The 22544-nt window shown below is 37.2% G+C and overlaps 1 non-coding gene across 1 annotated transcript; it reads right to left on the bottom strand.

Moving 5' to 3' along the window:
* Positions 1 to 21988: 21988 nt before the first annotated feature.
* On the bottom strand, positions 21989 to 22094 carry LOC128287479 (small nucleolar RNA R71). Its single transcript, XR_008278179.1, has one exon. It is a non-coding gene; the product is annotated as a small nucleolar RNA R71 (small nucleolar RNA).
* Positions 22095 to 22544: the final 450 nt, after the last annotated feature.

The following is a 22544-nucleotide window of genomic DNA, read 5'->3' as shown; positions in this document are numbered from 1 at the left end:
CAACACCGGTGCATCCCAAGGTGAAAAACTTCGGGCGAGCAAAACCTCTATTCACCAATTCTTGCAACTGAGCTTTCAACTACTTTAATTCCGTTGGTGCCATACGATACGGAGCTATCGAAATTGGAGTGGTACCAGGTACCAATTCAATGCCAAACTCTATTTCCCGAACAGGTGGTAAACCCGGCAATTCTTCAGGGAAAACATCCGGGTATTCACAAACCACTGACACAGATTCGGGTTTCTTTTCTAACTCCTTGTCATCTAGAACATACGCAAGGTATGCTTCGCACCCCTTTCTTACGTATTTCTAGGCCAACATTGCTGATATTACAGTTGGCAACCCTTTTAAGTCCGTAGACTCAACCCGAATTATCTCGTTATTCGTACACCTCAGATCAATGGTCTTGCTTTTTCAATTTACAACCACATCGTGCATGGTCAACCAATCCAAACCAAGAATAACGTCGAATTCGTCGAATGGCAAAAGCATCAAGTCCGCCGGAAAACAAGAACCTCGAAATACTAGGGGACTTTTCTTACACACTTTGTTGACAAGCACGTAATGACCCAAGGGGTTTGACACCCGAATTACAAACTCAGTAGACTCAATGGGCAAAGTCTTCTTGGATGCTAAGGTTTCAGATAATAAGAATGAGTAGGACCAAGGTCAATCAAAGCAATCACATTAGTGTAAAGGAGAGTAAGAGTACCAGTAATAACATCCGTGAGGAAGCATCCTCACGTCTTGCGTATGGCACAAGTCTTAGCAGAGCACGAGCCTCGGATCGATGGTAGCATCTCTAGATCCTCTCGACCGCCACTAGCATTGCCCATATTTCTAGGTGGCCCACCTCGAGTTGTGGTAGCACCGGGTTCCCACTTTGATTTACGTTTTGTTCGGATAAACTCGGGCAATCCTTAATGAAATGATCGATCGATCGCACTTGTAACAGAGCGGTCACGAAATCTACAACTCCTAGAATGCCACTTGCCACAATATTGGCACTCCGTTCTATCTCGACGATCATTGCCAACACTGGCGATCAAGTGACTCAGCGTGCTCATAGGGGGTCGATCGCGGTCTCGTCTAGAAAAGGCCGAAATGTCTCTAGACCGCCTAACCCATCTCTAAATTTCTTTGATGATCGTGGGAAGGGCTTCCCAAGACCTCTTCTGAAACTCCTTGCTCCCACTTCAACTTTTCTTTTCTCCATCTTGAGCTCCTCGGCTTTGCACGCTCGCTCGACAAGAGCCACAAACTCTCGGATTTCCAAAATGCCAACATACACTTATATCATCGTTCATCCATCTTCCAGCGTTTACACATCACGACTTCAAGAAATGCACTCGCACGCGTACCAGCTAAGCCTCACAAATTTTCGTTCAGAGTCGGTGAACCGACATGGAACCTTGCTTAAGATCAAGGAATTCCTTTCGTTTCTGATCCATAAATCTCTGACTGATATACTTCTTTCGGAACTCGGTTAGAAAGAACTCCCAAGTTACTTGCTCTCTAGGCACAACAGAAGTCAGAGTACTCCACCCATAGTAGGCGGAATCGCGTAGCAAGGAGATGGTACACTTTAAGCACTCATCAGGTGTACAAGATAGCTCATCGAGCACCCGGATAGTGTTGTCCAACCAAAATTCAGCTTGCTCGGCATCGTCGTTATCCGTAGCTTTGAATTCAGTGGCCCCATGTTTACGAATTCTGTCGACTGGGGGCTTACTTGACCTTATTTGGTCAGTTACCGGAGGTATTGTAGGTACGGGGGTTGCATTAGTCGGGAATGGAGGTTGTGGAACAGCCGTGTTAGTTCGAATATATTGGTTAAACCAATCATTCATCACACTATAAAAGGCTTGCTTAGCCTCATCATTCGGATTGCTGGCAATAGGTTGAGAGTCCGCCGGCGCTGTCCCTTGCACGGGAGCAGGCGCCACACTCTCCACATCATCAGCTATTGCTCGGTTGGGATCGGGATCCATTGCTATAAACAAACACAAACTCAAATTGTCAGAAATCACCACACTATCAATTTATCACTTAATGGCATGTATAGCTAGACCCCAAACATATCACGGTAGTCCTAGGATCGACTAAACCGTAGCTCGATACCAATAAAATTGTAACACCCGAACCCGAGACCGCTGTCGGTGTCGGACACGAGGCTAACAAGCCAAAACCACTTATGGCACCGACCAATTTGACATTCCAGGCAAGCTGAAAACTGCATCGCTGTCGCCTTAAAAACATATCTCGAGTTTCACAACTCGAAACTGATTCTGTAAATTTTCCCTGAATTTAGACTCATATATCCATCCATGGATTTATTTCTAGAATTTTTGGTCGGGCCAATTGGTACAGTTTATTAGTTAAAGTCACCCATGTTACAGGGGTCGACTACACTGACCTTCGCGCGTTACAACTTTAATATCTCTCTGTACAGGGTTTCAATACTGATGCCATTTGTTTCTAATGAAACTAGACTCAAAAATGAATCTGCACATATAAGGCATGACTTCTAATTCAATCTGGATAATTTATGGTAAATTTTCAAAGTCGCGACAGGGGACCCAGAAACCGTTCTGGCCCTGTCTCACGAGAACATTAATATCTCTCGGTATACTGTTCATATGATCGTTTTGTTACTTTCATATGAAAATAGACTCGTCAAGGTTTGATCACATAATTTATTCACTATTTAACACCGTTCCTACAAATTTTTGTGATTTTCCACATCCACGTCACTGCAGCTGGCAGCATCTGTTTTTAAGGTAGGCTTTACCTATATTGTAGTTCCCATGAACCAACTATAGTCTAGTCATACTTAGGTCCACATATGATCATATTTAGCCATTCCAATGGCTGATCATGTGACCAACTCTCTCATTCCAAACCATAATCACATCATGAAACCAAATATAATTACAAACCACAAATGGTCTAATTCCATACTCCACTATTACGAACCATTTTCGCATGGCCGCACACATATACATCACAAGTACTTAAAACAACCGAGGGTAGTCCTATACATGCCATATCCGAACTCAACTAAAGGAGTACCAAAAAGGGGTTTTGATAGTGTGGTTGACTTCAACTTTTATGATCCCGAATCCGATCGCTAACGAGCAAAATCTATAAACAGAGAAACAAAGAAACGAAGTAAGCAATTTATGCTTAGTAAGTTTCGAGCCATAATATACACACAACCAAAGCATAGCATTCAAGTAGCTAAACAATAATTCATATGCACAATTTCTCAAAGACATGCTTACTTCACAATCCCAACTCTTATATTCATACACAAATAACGGCCTAGTTAATGCCGATAGCTCATTTATCATTAGAGCGAATATTCATACGCACTTACTCATAGTGTGCAAAGCACACACAAAACATACCTTGTTGTTGGGAATTTCACAAGTGCATTAACTGAAAATTTTCCAGCAGCTTATAAATTTCAAATCACATACCTTCGAGTTTATCCGGATATAGCTACTGTTCAAAACACCTTCGGACATAGCCCGGTTATGGTAACCCGCACAAATGCCTTCGGGACTTAACCCGGATATCACAACTCGCACAATTGCCTTCGGGCTTAGCCCGGATATCATAGCTTGCACAATTGCCTTCGGGCTTAGCCCGAATATCACAATTCGCACAATTGCCTTCGGGCTAAGCCCGGATATCACAATTCGCACATTCATTCACATCTTTGTTTCAATTTCATAACAAACTTTTATGCACATTTTACTTAATCAAAATATCATTTCGGCTCAATGGCCATATACAAGGGCACAATTTCGATTGCTTATTACTTCATTCAATCGAATCAAAATCTAAGTTTCGATACTCAAAACTTACCTCGGATGTTGTCGAACGATTCGGACGGCTATTCGACTACTTTTTCCTTCCCTTTATCGGATTTGGTCCCCTTTGCTCTTGAGCTTAATTTAACAAATAATTTGATTCAATCATTTGAGTATCGAAAAGAAGAACTCAAGGCACTTAGCCCACATATATTCACTAGACATTAAAGTCACATAAGTACGAATTCATGAATCGACTCAACACACAAAGCCTTCAACATGCTTACTCATGGCGAACAACACAACCTCTTAGGTATTCATTCATGGCCGATTATGCATGTTGATGTTGAGGCCAATTACATGTTTAACACCACACATGAATGGCACACATTTTACTAGCTAATGCTTTACATATTGTAGCTCAATACTTATAATATAGCATCAAGCACTCATATGGCCGATTATACTTAGTCATTCTTGCACCAAATCAACAATAAATTCCAAGATTTTCACATCATATGTGTACTAGGCCGAATGTACTTGCAATTTCACAACCATTCTTCAACATTTTCTTCTTTAAACAAACATATTTATCACTTACTTCATAATCAAAACATCATGTGCAAACATATACACACATATAGGTGCAAGGCCGAATCTCAAGGGGTTCATACCCATCCAAACACAAATTTTTACCAATCAAGTAACAAGCATAAATCATGCTCATGAATGCACCATGGCCGAATACATCACAAACATTTTTTTTCATTCTTTTATCACCCATACACCTTTGTTTATTATTTCACCCTAATGCACCAACAAAACATGTTTCATGACATGTTTAGCCCATACCCTCTTGTCATGGCCGGCCACTTCATGTTAGGGAGGGGAATTTGACATGCAAATCCCTTATTTTTGCATGCATTATCAACTAGTCATCACATATTTCCCCATCATACTTTCAAAGTTTACTACTAGGTCCTTTCTAGTGAAATTCACATTTATAACTCTAAATCGAAACATCAAAAATGTCACACATGAATTAACACATATTATAGGCATCAAAATAAATTATAAATTATTTTTATGCCTCGGTTTTGTGGTCCCGAAACCACACCCCGACTAGGGTCAATTTTGGGCTGTCACAACGATCAACAATTATGTTCGGTGGGACATGTTCTGACGAATAGTGTGGTTTACTTCCCATTAATGAGAAATACCTTGGCCAATTTATGGCATCCATTGGGAGGGGTTACTATAACAGTTATTGGAAAGAATAGAAGTTTGTTCTAGTTCTATTAAGAAATAGACATAAAAAGGGTTTTTGATGGTACACCATGGTTGTTTAACAGGCATCTTATTATCTTGCATCGATTATAGCCGGGAGAAGATCCATTACAGGTTCTGCTATTCTTTTAAGAATTTTGGATATAATTTCATAATTTACCGATGGGGGTGATATAGGAAGGATTGGCACGTCAGTTTTGTAATTTTATTGGCCAGTTTCTTCAATATGAAACAACTTTGGTGACAGGGGAATAATGAGATATATGTGAATCAGGGTGAGATTGGATGTCTGAGTGCCTTTGAAATAGAAGAAGAAAATAACGTTATATTAGAATCAATCGATGTATATAGTTTTTTAGTATGAAAAGTTAACATAGTTTTGTTTCCTATGTGGGAAGTTGGGACATGGAGAAGGATCTTGTTTAGTAAGGGTGATGCTAAGATTGTAGGAAGCGAACTTCAGGTAAGATATCTCCCTAAGAGCACTGCCGCAAAGGGCAACGCCGATAGTAAGTAAATGATTATGTAACACCCCTTACCTATATTTGACACCGGAACAATGCACAAGGCATTGCCAGACTTAAACACATGCAAACATACATTTCTGAGTCATGAATTTTTTTCCAAATTAAAACTCTTTGTATTTAAAGTCCCTAATATGAGCTTATGAGGCCCAAAACATGCTTTGGAAGTAGTTCGAGACTAAACCGAGAACTTTAAAAAAATTTACAAAACATAGAAAATGGTTATGAGACACGCCGATGTGGGCAGACCATGTGTCACACACAGCCTAGACACATGCCTGTGTGTCTACCCGTGTGGACAAAAAATAAGGCTATTTACCAAGCCTTTTTGCCACCCTTTTATGCACACACCTATACAACATAACATATAACCAATCCAAGCATATACATACAACCAAATTAGCCACAACCAAGACATCAACAAATCATTCACATGCAACCATCTATCATACACAAACATCACATACTCATCAATTCAAATCATGTAAATTCTCACATCCATGGAAGGCATTATAATAAAAATTACTTATACCAATAGTAGCCAATTTCAAATTGTAACACTCCTCACCCGTATCCGATGCCGGGATAGGGTTCGAGGCGTTACCAGGATTTCACATTCATAAGCATATTAAATCGAGTCACCAAGTTGATCTCAAATTAAAAACTTTTCAAATATGTGCATCTTGTCCCTTAAATAGGTCTTCGAGACCTAAAACATACCCAGAGGCAGTGCGAGACAAAACCAAGAACATTTGATAAACTTTGGGCACCTTGGAAAATTTCCCTTACTTTGAAGTGTCACACGCCCGTGTGACTTAGAACACACCCATGCAGTCACCCTGTGTCCAAGACTTGAGCATTCTCTTAAATTCACAAGGCCAAGACACATGCCCGTGTGTCTAGCCCATGTTCATTTAACAGACTTGCAATTTTAGATGCAGGGAATGCACGGCCATGCCACATGCCCATGGGTGTGGCCCGTGTATTACACATGGCCTAGACACACGCCCCTATGTCAACCGTGTAGACCTTAATAGGTTATTTTCCAAGCCTTTGGTTAGCCCTTTTTATCACTTATACATAATGATTATTAAATACAAAGTAAAACATGATTATACTTTTATAAACGTTCTTTGCAAAAAAAACTTATTGCATGGAAACCTCATATCATTGGTTTCATACATGCTAGGTTATTTCCCAACTTGTATTTATGGGTTTTCGTTCCATTTTAATACATTCAAGATTGGCTCGTTCTTGTGACTCATTGCCAATTGGAATTCAACCATCGCATATGATTATAAACATACATGAAAATTTTGTAGGTCATAGCCTACTTCAAAATAAGCTGATCTCTATGACCATGTACAAAAAGATAGATTTAACTTTACATGCCTTCATTTGGCAAATCAAATGACACATATAACAAAATACTCAAAAGACCTATACATGCCATTGAAAAATCAGAAATGTCTGTATACCAAAGCTGATCTATTTGATAGAATGCTGACTCTCCAATCGTCTTCCAATCTTTATGAGTCCTCAAGCTCTGTGAGACATAGGGAAAGGAGAGGGCTAAGCATTTTCATGCTTAGTAAGCTCGAATAACCAGAAAGTAAACTTACCAAGTAATTAGCATGCAATCAAATTGGGTAATAAATTCAATGAGAATAGGATGGCTTCCCTATCACATAAAATCAATCAATGAGTTAGTCACATAACAATGCACTAGGAAAGTTATCTTAGATGAGCTCATCATTCAACATCTTATTTTGTACATATAAGTCATGTTAATCTCGTTGAGTTTCTAGGAAGTCTCGATGGAATACCTATTAACCGTCAATTCGTATGAATGATCATTTCAAGTATGCATTCCTGTAAACCTCACAACTCATGGCGAGATTACCAGTCCAAGCTAAATCCCCAATTTTATGAACTCATAAGGTGATGTCGGGATTACCAGTCCAGGCTAAATTCAGATCCTAATCAGATTACCCATTCGGGCTAAATCCATATTGCACACATATTCTTTGGGAGGCTCGACCATTCAAAGGAACACCTGTCTGGGCTAGATCCTTTTATAAATGAGATCAACGGATTACCCGTCTGGGAAAATCCTTTATTGCAACACATGCAGGACCTCATTACACATGTCAATCATGGTTTATACATCGAATTCCCTTTTTAACCTTAATCGAGACATTTATCACAATTCATACTTAAACATGCATTTCATAAAATTTCATGTTATTAATAAATGCAATCATCATGAATTCATAAATCATATAATTAGGCACATTGAGTGTTTACTTTAAGTTATCCAAACCTACCTGGTATTCGTTTCGGTGTCGTGTTTCGGTTATTCCGAAACCTTTCATTTTCCTCGATCGACCTCCGAAATTTGTTCCTTGGGGTCTATAACAATAAAAATAGATCATTAACACTCCACATTATACATTTCAAGCCTAAATTACACCCCCGGTCCAAATGATCGTTTTCCCCTAACCTTTCATATTTTTACGATTTAGTCCCTAGGCTCGTATAATGAAACACATTCAATTTCTACCTTACTCAAGCCTATCCGAACACTTTTAGCTCTTATGGTAGCCCACGTTTTCCATTATTTTCACATTTCTACCACACATTTTACAACTTTTGCAAAAAGGTCCCTTTAGGGTTTTTACATGAAAATCACCTAGGAAAAGTTGTTTAACACTCATCAAACTTTCATATACCTTCATAAAACATCAAAATACAAGTAACTCATGCATGGGTAAATTTTAAACATGAAATCTAGCATGAAATATGGGTAGAAATGGAGAGAGTAAGCTACCGGGATCTCAAAATTACAAAGTACATTAAAAACGGGGCTTGGGAGCATTTACTAATGAGCTTGAAAAGCTTGGAAACCCTAGCTATGGTGGCTTAGGAATTTCGGCTGGATAAGGGAGAAGAATGGCTGATTTTTGCCTTCTTTTTCCCATTTTATTTCATTAATATGCTAAATGAACAAAATGCCCTTAAGCCCTTTCTTTGAAATTTCATCCATGCAAGCCCATTTTTGTCCAAAAACTTAGAAATTGGGCAAATTACTCCCCAAGACCTTCTATTTTATAATCTAAAGGAATTTCATGCAAATTGCTTCTAGAATCCAAGTTTTGCAATTTATTCAATTTAGTTCCTAATTTTCCAATTGGGCACTTGCTCAAAGAATTCCTTCATGAAACTTTAACACATGCATAGTCTCATATTCTAAGCCTCGTAATAATTATAAAATAAATATTTTGATGTCAGATTTGTGGTCCCGAAACCACTATTTCGACTAGGCCCTATTTTGGGATGTTACATTTCTCCCCTTTAGGGACTTTCGTCCTCGAAAGTCTTACCAGTGAACAGATTCGGATATTGGCTTCTCATGGTTTCTTCTGGTTCCCATGTAGCCTCTTCTACACCATGTCGATGCCATAAAACTTTTACTAGGGCCACATCTTTATTCCTTAGCTGTTTAACCTCACAAGCCAATATTTTAACTGGTTCCCCTCCATAGGTCATGTCCGGTCGAATTTCAATCTTAGTCGGTGGAATCCCGTGAGAGGGGTCTGATCGGTATCGCCTTAACATAGATACTTGGAACAGATCGTGAATCTTTTCCAGTTCAAGTGGCAATGCCAAGCGATAGGCTAACGGTCCAACTCTTTTAATGATCTCATATGGTTCGATAAATCGTAGACTCAATTTACCTTTCTGGCCAAATCTCAACACCTTTGTCCATGGAGATACTTTCAAGAATACTCTATCTCCAAGTTGAAACTCAATTTCCTTTCTTTTCAGATCAGCATATGACTTTTGCCTATCTGATGCCGCTTTCAAAAAGTCTCGTATAACTTTAACTTTCTCTTCAGTTTCCTTAATCAAATCAATTTCGTGAATCTGATTTTCTTTAAGTTTTGTCCAGTACAATGGAGTTCGGCACTTCCTGCCATACAAGGCCTAATAAGGTGCCATCTTCAAACTCGTCCGAAAACTATTGTTGTAGGCGAATTCTACTAGCGGCATATATTTTTCCCAACTATCCTAAATTCAAGGATGCAACATCGCAACATATCCTCAAGAATATGAATCATACGCTCATACTGACCATTTATCTGAGGGTGAAAAGCTGTAGTAAAGCTTAAATTCGTACCCAAGGCTTCTTGTAATTTCTTCCAGAATCTCAAAGTGAACCTTGGGTCTCTATCAAAAATAATCGACAGTGGTACCCCGTGTATCTTACCATCTCTGAAATGTACAAGTCGACCAATCTATCGAGGGAGTAATCTGTTCTCACTGGAATAAAATGAGCCGACTTCATCAACTTATATACTACGACCCATACGACATCTTTCTTCTTCGGAGTCAATGGAAATCCTGTCACGAAATCCATAGTAACTCTATCCTACTTCCATTCGGGGACCATCACAGGCTGTAGCAAACCTAAAGGCACTTGATTTCAGCTTTAACTTGCTGACATACCAGCCATTTTGATACAAATTCATAAATATCTCTTTTTATGCCGTTCTACCAGTACATTTTCTTCAAATCATTGTACATCTTGGTACTTCCCAGGTGAATTGACAAATGGCTGTTATGTGCTTCTTGCAAAATTTTTCAAATAAGTTCATTATTTTTGGGTACACAAACCCTATCTCTAAACATCAAACATCCATCAGAACCAATCTAAAAATCTGATTCTATACCTGACTCACATTGAGTTCTTTTAGCTTGCAAGTCATCATCATTAGTTTGAGCATCATAGATTTCCTAAAGGATTGTCGGCCTAACCTCTAGCTCAGCCAAGACTAAACCATCATCAAGCAATGCCAAACGAGCATCCATGGCCCTTAATGCAAACAAGGATTTTCTGCTCAATGCGTCAGCGACCAATTCGCCTTTCTCGGGTGTAGTTAATAATTAGTTCGTAATCCTTGATTAACTCTAGCCACCTCAGCTGCCTCAAACTTAATTCTTTTTGTGTCATCAAATACTTCAAACTCTTGTGGTCGGTGAATATGCGGCAAGTCTCACCATATAAATAATGCCTCCAAATTTTTAAAGCAAAAACAATGGCAGCAAGTTCTAGGTCGTGTGTAGGATAGTTCTTCTCATGTGGCTTCAACTGTCGTGAAGCATAGGCTATTACTTTGCCATCTTGCATAAGTACACAACCCAGTCCATTTGAGGATGCATCACTATAGACTACAAATTCTTTTCCCGACTCAGGCAATACTAAAACAGGAGCTTCAATTAACAGTGTCTTTAACTTTTCAAAACTTTGTTGACACTTTTCTGTCCATTGAAACTTAACTTTTTTCTGTAACAATCTCGTTATCGGATTTGCTATCATGTAGAATCCTTTCACAAATCTTCGATAGTAATCGGCTAAGCCCAAAAAGCTTCTAACCTCTGTTACATTTTTAGGCAGTTTCCATTTAATAATAGCAGAGATCTTACTTGGATCAACTCGGATGCCTTCACCCAAAACAATATGACCCAAAAATCCAACTTCCTGAAGCCAAAACTCACTTTTGCTAAACTTATCATACAACTGCTTTTCCCACAATGTCTACAACACAATTCTCAAGTGCTTTGCATGTTCTGACTCATATTTGGAATAAATCAAGATGTCATCAATGAACACAATGACAAACTTATCCAAATATGGATGAAAGATCCTATTCATCAAGTCCATAAATACGGCCGGTGCATTCGTTAACCCAAACGGCATGACAAGAAATTCATAATGATCGTACCTCGTTCTGAAAGCTATCTTAGGTACATCTGATTCTTTAACTCACAGTTGATAATAGCCAGACCTCATGTCTATCTTAGAGAACGCGGTGGCTCCGTTCAACTGGTTGAAAAAATCATCAATCCTTGGCAAAGGATACTTATTCTTGATAGTTACCTTGTTCATTTGGTGGTAATCTATACATAACCTTATTAAACCATCTTTCTTCCTTACAAATAGAACGGGAGCAACCCAAGGTGAAAAGCTAGGTCTTGCAAAACCTTTATCCATCAGCTCTTGCAACTGTACTTTCAACTCTCTCAGCTCAGTTGGTGCCATACTATACTGAGCAATTGAAATAGGAGCTATCCCTGGCACCAGCTCAATACCAAATTCTATTTCCCTTTCAAGAGGTAATCTGCTTAATTCTTCTGGAAATACATCTGGGTACTCACATACTATAGGCACAGATTCAATCTTCAACTCTGTTTCCTTAGTGTTCAATACTGATTGCAAGGTAGGCTTCATACCCTTTTCTCATATATCTCTGACCAACCATTTTCGTGATCACAACCGGAGGCATACCCGACTCTCTTGAATCAACCCGTAGAATCTCGCCATCCGGGCATCTCAATTTAATATACTTACTACCACAATTTACAATTACATCATACAGGGCTAACCAATCCATACCAAGTATTACATCAAATTCATCAAATGGTAACAACATAAGATTAGCTGGAAAACAATGACCCTGAATCGTCAAAGGACAATTTTTATAGACTTTATCAACCATGACAGATCTGCCTAGTGGGTTCGACACTTTAATAATAAATTCTGTAGGCTCAATGAGTATGTTCATTCTAGATAACAAGCTGATGCAAATGTATGAATGCGTCAACCACGGGTCAATTAAGGCAATAACACATGTATCGAAAAGAGAAAAAGTACTCGTGATAACATCAGGAGCAGAGGCTGCCTCTCGAGTGCGTATCACATACGTTCTTACCGGAGCTCAAGCCTCTAATTTTATAGTGCCTTTAGCCACAACTTGATTACCGCTGGCACTTCCAGGATATCTCGGAGGTCTACCTCGTGAAATAAGAGTACTCGACTTCTGGGCTACTTCCACTTCTTTCTCGACTCGCTCTGGGCAATCCCTGAGAAAGTGGTCAAAAGATCCACATCTGAAACATGCACCACTCTTCTCTCAGCATTCTTTGTAGTGAAATTTGTTGCAACTCTTACATTTCAGTTTTCGATCATCTACACTCCCCACACTAGTTACCACCGGGGAGGAAGACTTTTGGCTTCGTCACTTAGAGCTTCCCTCTCTATCCAAATATCCTACTGATGAAATGGAGCGTTCATGCTGGCTCCTTGATTTCTTTGTGTGAAATGAGAGTGTTTTACCACTGGACCTCTTGCTCGAAATTCGAGCCTCTCTTTGCTTGCTTTCTTTCATTGTTAAGCTCCTCAGCCTTCTTAGCCCAATCATCCAATGTGGCAAACTTCCGTATTTCTAGGATCTCAATCAACAACTTAATTTCCTTATTTAGACCTTCCTCGAAGCGTTTACACATTTTCAACTTGGTTTGGACCCATTCAGTTGCGTACTGACTTAGCCTTACGAGCTCTTGTTCGTATTCTACTACAGTCTTGTTCCCTTATTTGAGTTCCAGAAACTCTTTCGCTTCGAGTCTAGAAACCGTTGGCTAATGTATTTCTTCCTAAACTCTGCTTGGAAGAAATCCCAAATGATATTTTCCATTGGCACTACCGAGGATACAGTCTTCCACCAATGATACGCAGTATCTTTCAAGAGGGACACGGCACATTTCAAACACTCCTCAGGTATGCACGACAAATCATCTAACACCCGTGTAGCATTCTTGAGCTAAAACTCAGTTCTTTCAGTATCATCATCAACTTTAGCTTTGAATTCCTCAGCCCCATACTTTGTAAGCTTAGAAACAGGGGCCTTACCAATTCTTACCGGTGCCATGCCTCGTAGCACATCCTCATCAGTTTAGTTAGGGAGCGGGGGAGGTCTCAGAATGTTGGGGTGATTCCTCAAGTAATCCCCAAACCATTCGTCTATCATATCAAAGAAGGCAGCTCAGGCCTTTTCTTGGCCTTCAGATATAAGCCTTGTACTACTACTAGATACAACTCATTGTACGGAAGCTGGAGAATGGCTCTTGACTCCCTCGGACTCATATTGTGCTTGATTGGAAGACATTTACTATATTCAAAACATTTTAAACGATTAGGAGATATCAACTATCAATATTCAAACACAGTAGCCCTAGAACCGACTAAATCGTAGCTCTGATACCACTAAGTGTAACACCCATCACCCATATCTGATGCTGGGATAGGGTTTGAGGTGTTACCAGGATTTCGCATTCATAAGCATATTAAATCGAGTCACCAAGTTGCTCTGAAATTAAAAACTTTTCAAAGATGTACATCTTGTCCCTTAAACAGGTCTTCGAGACCTAAAACATATCCAGAAGGACTTGAGCATTCTGTTAAATTCACACGGCCAAGACACACGCCCGTGTTCATTTAACAGACTTGCAATTTTAGATGCAGAGAACACACGGCCTAGACACACGCCCGTGTGCCCAATCGTGTGGACCTTAATAGGATATTTTCCAAACCTTTGGTCACCATTTTTATAACTTATACATAGTGATTATTAAATAAAAAGTAAAACATGATTATACTTTTATAAACAATCTTTGCAAAAAAAACTTATTGCATGGAAACCTCATATAATTGGTTTCATACATTTTAGGTTATTTCCCACCTTATATTTATGGGTTTTCATGCCACTTTAATACATTTAAGATTGGATTGTTCTTTTGACTCATTGCCAACTGGAATTCAACCATCGCATATGATTATAAACATGCATGAAAATTTTGCAGGTCATAGCCTACTTCAAAACAAGCCGATCTCTATGACCATATACAAAAAGATAGATTTATCTTTACATGCCTTCATTTGGCAAATCAAATGACACATATAACAAAATACACAAAAGACCTATACATGCCACTGAACGAATCGTAAATGCCTTTATACCAAAGCTGATCTATTTGATAGTATGCTGACTCTCCAATCATCTTCCAATCTTTACGAGTCCTAGAGCTCTGTGAGAGATAGGGAAAGGTGAGGGGTAAGCATTTTCATGCTTAGTAAGCTCAAATAATCGGAAAGTAAACTTACCAACTAATTAGCATGCAATCAAATTGGCCAATAAATTCAATAAGCATAGGATGGCTTCCTTATCACATACACTCAATCAATGAGTTAGTCACATAACAATGCACTAGGAAAGTTATCTTAGATGAACTCATCATTCAACATCTCATTTTGTACATATAAGTCATGTTAATCTCGTTAAGTTTCTAGGAAGTCTCGATGGAATACCCATTAACCGTCAATTCGTATGAATGATCATTTCAAGTATGCACTCCCGTGAACCTTACATCTCATGGCGGGATTACTAGTCCAAGCTAAATCCCCCATTTTATAAACTCATAAGGTGATGTCGGGATTACCAGTCCAGGCTAAATCCCTTATAATGACAAACACCTTTATTGAGCTCGGATCTGAATTACCAGTCCAAGCTAAATTCAGATCCTAATCGGATTACCCGTCGGGGCTAAATCCATAATGCACACATGTTCTTCGGTAGGCTCGACCATTCAAAGGAACACCTGTCCAGGCTAGATCCTTCTATAAATGAGATCAATGGATTACCCGTCCAGGCTAAATCCTTTACTGTAACACATGCAGGACCTCATTACACATGTCAATCATAGTTTATCCATCAAATTCCCTTTTTAACCTCAACCGAGACATTTATCACAATTCATACTTAAACATGCATTTCAGAAAATTTCATGTTATTAATAAATGCAATCATCATGCATTCATAAATCATATAATTAGGCACATTGAGTGTTTACTTTAAGTTCTCCAAACTTACCTGGTATTCGTTTAGGTGTCGTGTTTCGGTTATTCTGAAACCTTTTGTTTTCCTCGATTGACCTCCGAAATTTGTTTCTCGGGGTCTATAACAATAAAAATAGATCATTAACACTCCATATTATACATTTCAAGTCTAAATTCCACCCCCAGTCCAATTGATCATTTTGCCCCTAACCTTTCACATTTTTACGATTTAGTCCCTAGGCTCGTATAATGAAACACATGCAATTTCTACATTACTCAAGCCTAGCTGAACACTTTTCCCTCTTATGGTAGCCCACATTTTCCATTATTTTCACATTTCTACCACATATTTTACAACTTTTGCAAAAAGGTCCCTTTAGGGGTTTTTCATGAAAATCACCTAGGAAAAGTTGTTTAACACTCATCAAACTTTCATATACCTCTATAAAACATCAAAATACAAGTAACTCATGCATGGGTAAATTTTTAAACATGAAATATAGCATGAAATATGGGTAGAAATGGAGAGAGTAAGCTACCGGGATCTCAAAATTACAAAAAACATTAAAAACGGGGCTTGGGAGCACTTACTAATAAGCTTGAAAAACTGGGAAACCCTAGCTATGGTGGCTTAGGAATTTCGGCTGGAAAAGGGAGAAGAATGGCTGATTTTTGCCTCCTTTTTCCCATTTTATTTCATTAATATGTCAAATGACCAAAATACCCTTAAGGCCTTTCTTTGAAATTTCATCCATGCAAGCCCATTTTTGTCCAAAAACTTAGAAATTGGCCAAATTGCTCCCCAAGACCTTCTATTTTATAATCAAAAGCAATTTCATGAAAATTTCTTCTAGAATCCAAGTTTTTCACTTTATTCGATTTAGTCCCTAATTTTCCAATTGCACACTTACTCAAAGAATTCCTTCATGAAACTTTAACACATGCATATTCTCATATTCTAAGCATCGTAATAATCATAAAATAAATATTTTGATGTCAAATTTGTAGTCCCAAAACCACTATTCTGACTAGGCCCTATTTTGGGATGTTACACAAATAGCCTTATACAAAATGAACTTTCAACCAATATAGGCCAATACATTTAGCCAAATCAATTATGACACATAACAAAATGAGCAAGTCCCCTATACATGCCATAATTCAAAATGTTGAAATTATTGATACCAAAATAATTGTTGATAGTATGAGTGGATCTCTTACGGTCTCCAAATCCTTGAGCTTGCTTGGTGACACTATAAGACAAAGGAAAGGAATGAGAGTAAGCTACATAGCTTAGTAAGTTCCTATGCAAATAGTAAGCATCATAACTACACATTTAACGTGCAATTAACATGATGAAAATTTGCATGAATGTTATTAAAATCTTATAGTCATAACTTACTCAATCACAACCTTACCAGGGTTTTATCACATATCAAGATCATTACGCATGAGTCTTACGTACATGTCTATACCAACTCGCAACATAATCATAGTCTTTCAAAACTTTGACATTCCCGTTGAACACTCGAAATATTAACGGATGCTTTGAAATTTTGCACATAAGTGCCATATATGTAGCCAAAACTACCTCATATCTCATAATACATATAGGCTCGTTTTCGAGCTATTCACGGGCCTGCTCATACAAGCTGTCAATCAGGACGTAACTACACAATGCTGCTCACACAAGCTGTCACGTATTTGCAACTCATGCTGGACTACCCAGCCACTAGTAGGACGTACGAGACCAGCACCCGGATCACATAGACACATAGGTTCCTAGTGACATGTCACTCGTATCCTATTCTATTCCTAAGGCTCAACCGAGAATTCTCGCTTGTCGAAACTTTTTCGAATATGTCCAAGGAGTCAATCATAATTCATATAATGTTAAAGCATTTAAAACATAAATATAACAACGCATTATTTACATACGAACTTACCTCGGTACAAAAATTAGTAGAATTTGACCTAATCGTTAAACACTTTGTTTTTCCCCCGATCTAGGTCCGAACTTCATTTTTCTTAATCTATAATGAAAAATTTAACTCATTTAATACTCACATTATTCAATTCAGTCCAAAAAGCATATTATGTCAAAAATTACATTTTTACCCCTATTGTTTCACTTTTTTACAATTTAGTCCCTAAGCTTGTAAAATGATTTTCATCCAATTTCTTCGTTACCTAAGCCTAGACGAATCTTTATCATACTTATACCAGCCCACATTTTTCATTTAATCACACTTTTACTAGTCATTTTTATAACTTTTACAAATAGGTCATTTTTAACATTTTTACTAAAAATCACTTAGCAAAAGTTGTTTATCAAACACTAAACATGCATTTCCTACCATTAGACATCAAAATACACAAATATCTATCATGGGAAAAAAATTAAGACTTTGCTTATTTCTTAAATTAGTGGTAGAAATATATAGATCGGGTTACAACGAATTCAAAAATGTAAAGAGCATGAAAAACGAGGCAAGAACAGGCTTACAATAGATCTTGGAAGATGAACTGACTGATAAACCGTAACTTATACATATTTCTATCCAATGCTTAGCACATTTTATGGATGATTTTTCCTTAAAATTGGTGAATTCGATGCTCCTAATGCCTTAATTTCATATTTTATACTTAGGTGAGCATAGGAGAGTGAAAGGAACGAGAAACGGGCCAAAAATGGAGAAAATGGGCCAACGTACGAAATCAACACGGCCTAGACCTCTTCACACGGGCAGATCACACAGCCATGTCTATTTGGCAGAATCAAAGCACGACTCACACGGGTGGACCGCACGCCCGTGCCTATTTAATAGGCTTGACCACGGCCTGAAGTAATCGCACACGGGCATGTCCTTTTTGAGCCCAAATTGAGTCCAATTCGAAAAAAGCCAATTTTAAGGGTTCTTAGGCATTCTAAAGCTTATAAATACACCCTAGAGGAGGAGAAAAAGGGACACAGAGGAGGAAGCAGGGAACTGCTCAAGGAAAGTCGATTGATCCATCTTAGAAGCCGGATTCATCATCAAAACTAAAGATCTCCCCTCAATTTCCCTTCAGAAGTTTTGGGTATTTCTTTATGTGTTGTATTCATTATTCTTCTGAGATGTTTACCTTTTTAGTTATGAACTAAAACCCCTAAATAACTAAGGGGAATGAAACCTAAGACAGATCTTGTTATTATTATGTGAATTGTATGATAAATATTTGACTTGTTCTTAATTATGTGTTCTTAATTCTTGTTTTGATATTCTAGGATATTGATTCAAGTTAAGCTCTTATTTAGAGGAGGAATAGACCGTGTCTAAGAGTACATTTGTCATAATTAAGCGGAGTTGATTGTGCGCCTAGAGATAGGGTGACAAGATTTTGTCAGATTAGGGTGAAACCTAATAAGGGGTTCCATAGATCGAGTTAATGCAACCCTAGTGTAACAGTCCAATTTTGACCCTAATTGGAACAGTGGTTTCGGGACCATGAATCCAAGTCAGTATAATATTAAATATTATTTTCTATGCTTAAAATGTGTGAAGTTACTTTTGTGAAAGTTTCGTTTAAAAATTTTAGTGTTTGGAGTTCGATTTAATTAAAAAGGATTTAATCGCGTAAAATGAAAAATTTAAGGGTTAACGTATAAGGGCCAAATTATGATTGTTTTTATATTATGGAATATTAAGGTTGCAATTTGGCCATAAATAGGAATTAGTGACTGGACAACATGCATGGATTAATTACTTGAATTGTTTATTATATTTTATGACATTATGATATATTTTAATATATGTTAATATATTATATTTGATAAAAGATGAAAGTGTTCATCTTTCTTCTCATTTTTGGCCTAAACCAAGCGAAACAAAAGAAAGTTTAAGCTTTGGTATTTTCGGTCCTTGCAAATTCAATTAGGTAAGTGATTTGAGTTTGATTTTTATTAATTTTTACGTTTTTGAGATCATAGCTATGAATACTATAAAGCCCATGCTTGAAATTTTGAAATTGATTATGTATTCATGAAGTGTCATTGTTGATAGTTTGATGAAATTTATGTTTGATGTTAGAAAATAAAATAAATGTGTTAGATTAACATTTTTGGTATTGGAATTTTTGGTAATTTTGAGCATTTAGGGTTAAATTTTGAAAATATTAAATTGAAGGATTAGATTGTGAAATTAGTTAAATGGGAGGACTTATATAAGCCTAGTGAACATTTGGCCCTAGCATTGTATATGAAAATTCTCCATATTTTGTGTTTTGTAAAAATTGGATTAAATTGTAAAAGTGCATAATGTTAGGGGTAAATTGGTAAATTGCTCAATTATGTGTATTTGGATTTAAATGAATGAAATTATATTTGAACGAGCTTAATTTGGAACTTTTTAGATCAAGAACCAAAAAGATCGGACGTAGATTGGGGAAAATAAAAAATCGTTGAGTAGTCAAATTCAACTGTCCGTCGATATCCGACGTAAGTTATTAAGCAAATTTTTGTGTTGTTGTTGATAAAAATTTAAATCAAATTCAGTAGATGAGTCGAATTGAATTATATGAAAGGTTGGTGTTGCCGAATAAAAAGAGAATTGATGAATTTAAATTTCATATATGTATAATGGTTAAGTCATGCGAAAATGACTTAATTTGCATGTTAAATTTTGGTTATGTTTGGTTGTGATTTGAGTTTGCCTTTATTTGTGATGCCTAAATTATGTGTATTTTTTTATAGTAATGATCAATATGGGTTATAATGTTAGTTTAGTAAGATTTGAATATGATGGAATAATGAGCATTAATCGAGTCTAAGTATTATATGCTATATTGGTGTAAGTTTAATTATGGTATGTATATGTTGTGATAAGTGAGTTGTTTTATATATTCTTGGTTGATAATCGAAAATTTTACTTATAATTTGATCAATTATGGGTTGGATATTGATATTCGGTGGTAATGGCAAGCATGAATATGTTTTAAGCTTAATGATTGGTATTTATATTTGGTTTATTACATATATGATTTTGGTATGCATATTGAGTATATATATATGGTTTTATATAGACATTCAAAATGATTGAAATGGACATGGTTATTTTACTTAAACATTGATGAGAAGTGATGCACATTTGGTCTTGTTATAATGTTACTTCATGCGCATAATTTTTGTTAAGTACTTATATATACCTTATTTTGTCGAGTAAATATCAAGCATTGATGGCATTTGGTTTAACCTATTATTTGTTTTTAAATGAATTCGTAAAATGGTCAATTGACTTTCTAAGTAAGTATAAGCAAATGAGTTGTTAAGTTTATATATAAATTTGGCTTGGCAGTATATTATTATACAGTTAAATTTTACTATATGAGTGTTCAAATGTTATTGTGATCGTTAGGTAATACTTCATAACCCCTCCGGCGATGGAATTGGGTTAGGGGTTGTTACACCTAGGAAGTTAATTAGAAAGAGATTTCAATTATTCAACCTAGGGTTAGACATTGTTAGTCTCGAGAGGGATAATAATATAACTTAGGGATTTCTACGGATCAAGTCAAATGAATAAATCGTCCGATTCAGAGTCAAAATAACAAGTGAAGTCTAGGTGGATTTTTCATTAGGTATTGTCTTAATTCAATCGTTTTTCCAAAAGTAATTCCCTAATTCTATTTTCTGTGAATTCTTAGTTTAGTTAATTAGTTAGTTAAAACAAGCCTCATTATTCTTAGGCTGGATAATAAAAAGACAGTCATTACTAGTACTTTTGGTTCCTTTGGGTTCGATAATCTGGTCTTGCTAAAGCTATACTACTGTTCGATAGGTACACTTGCCTTCATCATGATAATAGTTAGTTTCAAGAATGATTCATTATAAATATTTAAAACCTGTCACGAATATCACGTATCAAGTTTTTAGCGCCGTTACCGGGGAACTAAGATATTAGGAACACTCGATTTTTATTACTTTAGCCATTTACTTTTACTTCAATTTAAATTTTATTCTAATTTTTATTACTAATTCTTTTTTTTCCCTTTTCCTAGCAGGTTCTTATAGTTTTTGACTAGAAGGAACCAGTCAGGACCATTACTTTTTGACAGTGAGATCGATCACACAGTTCGCAGAAACCAAAGAGAAATAAGGTGAAGCTTAAGATACACAGAGAACGAGCAAGAGGACAATATGCAAACCACAATCGAGGAGATGGCTGAAAACCAAGAAAATCCGCTACCTCCTGCAATTGTTGTTAATCAAAATCCTACTCCGCGCACTATGTATGATTATGCTAAACCTAATTTAACAGGAACGGAGTCAAGTATAGTTGACCTACTATTGCTGCAAATAATTTTGAACTGAAACCTAACACAATTCAAATGATACAACAGTTTGTTCAGTTTGATGGTTTGTAGGACGAGGATCCCAATGCTCACTTGGCAAATTTCCTAGAATTTTACGATACCTTTAAAATTAATGGTATTTCTGATGATGTCATTCACCTTCGGTTGTTTCCCTTTTCGTTAAAGAATAAGGCTAAACAATGGTTGAACTCGTTACCACGAGGGTCAATCACTACTTGGGAACAAATGACCGAAAATTTTTTATTAAAATACTTTCCACCGACTAAAACAGCCCAATTACGTAATGATATCTCTTCTTTTGTGCAGATAGATTTAGAAACACTCTATGATGCATGGGAGAGATACAAAGACCTTTTGAGAAGGTGCCCTCACCATGGTTTACCACTTTGGCTACAGGTTCAAACGTTCCATAATGGCCTGAATCCTTTGACTTGGCAGATGATTGATGCAGCCACTAGACGAACTATCAGTAATAAGACACCTGAGGCGGCTTACGAATTTATTAAGGAGATGTCACTAAATAACTATCAGTGGCAAGTCATGAGGAAAAAGCCAACAAAAACAACCTGTGTTTATAATGTCAATTCGGTCACCATGCTCTCTAATCAGGTAGAACTCTTGAATAAGAAAATTGATGGTTTTCTTAGTTCTTCACAGGTTCACCCAGTAATGCAGTGCGAAGTAAGTGGAGGTGGATCGAGCAATTCAAAATACCCACCTTATGGCCACAACATGGAGAATAAGTAGTTAAATTACATGGGTAACAATTCTTGATTCAAAACAATTCTTATATGAATACTTACAATGCAGGTTGGAGGAATCACCCAAAT

Source organism: Gossypium arboreum, chromosome 13 (assembly GCF_025698485.1).
Source record: "Gossypium arboreum isolate Shixiya-1 chromosome 13, ASM2569848v2, whole genome shotgun sequence".
Taxonomy (NCBI): domain Eukaryota; kingdom Viridiplantae; phylum Streptophyta; class Magnoliopsida; order Malvales; family Malvaceae; genus Gossypium; species Gossypium arboreum.
The sequence above is the reverse complement of the archived record's forward strand: the minus strand, read 5'-3'. Positions and strand labels throughout refer to the sequence as shown.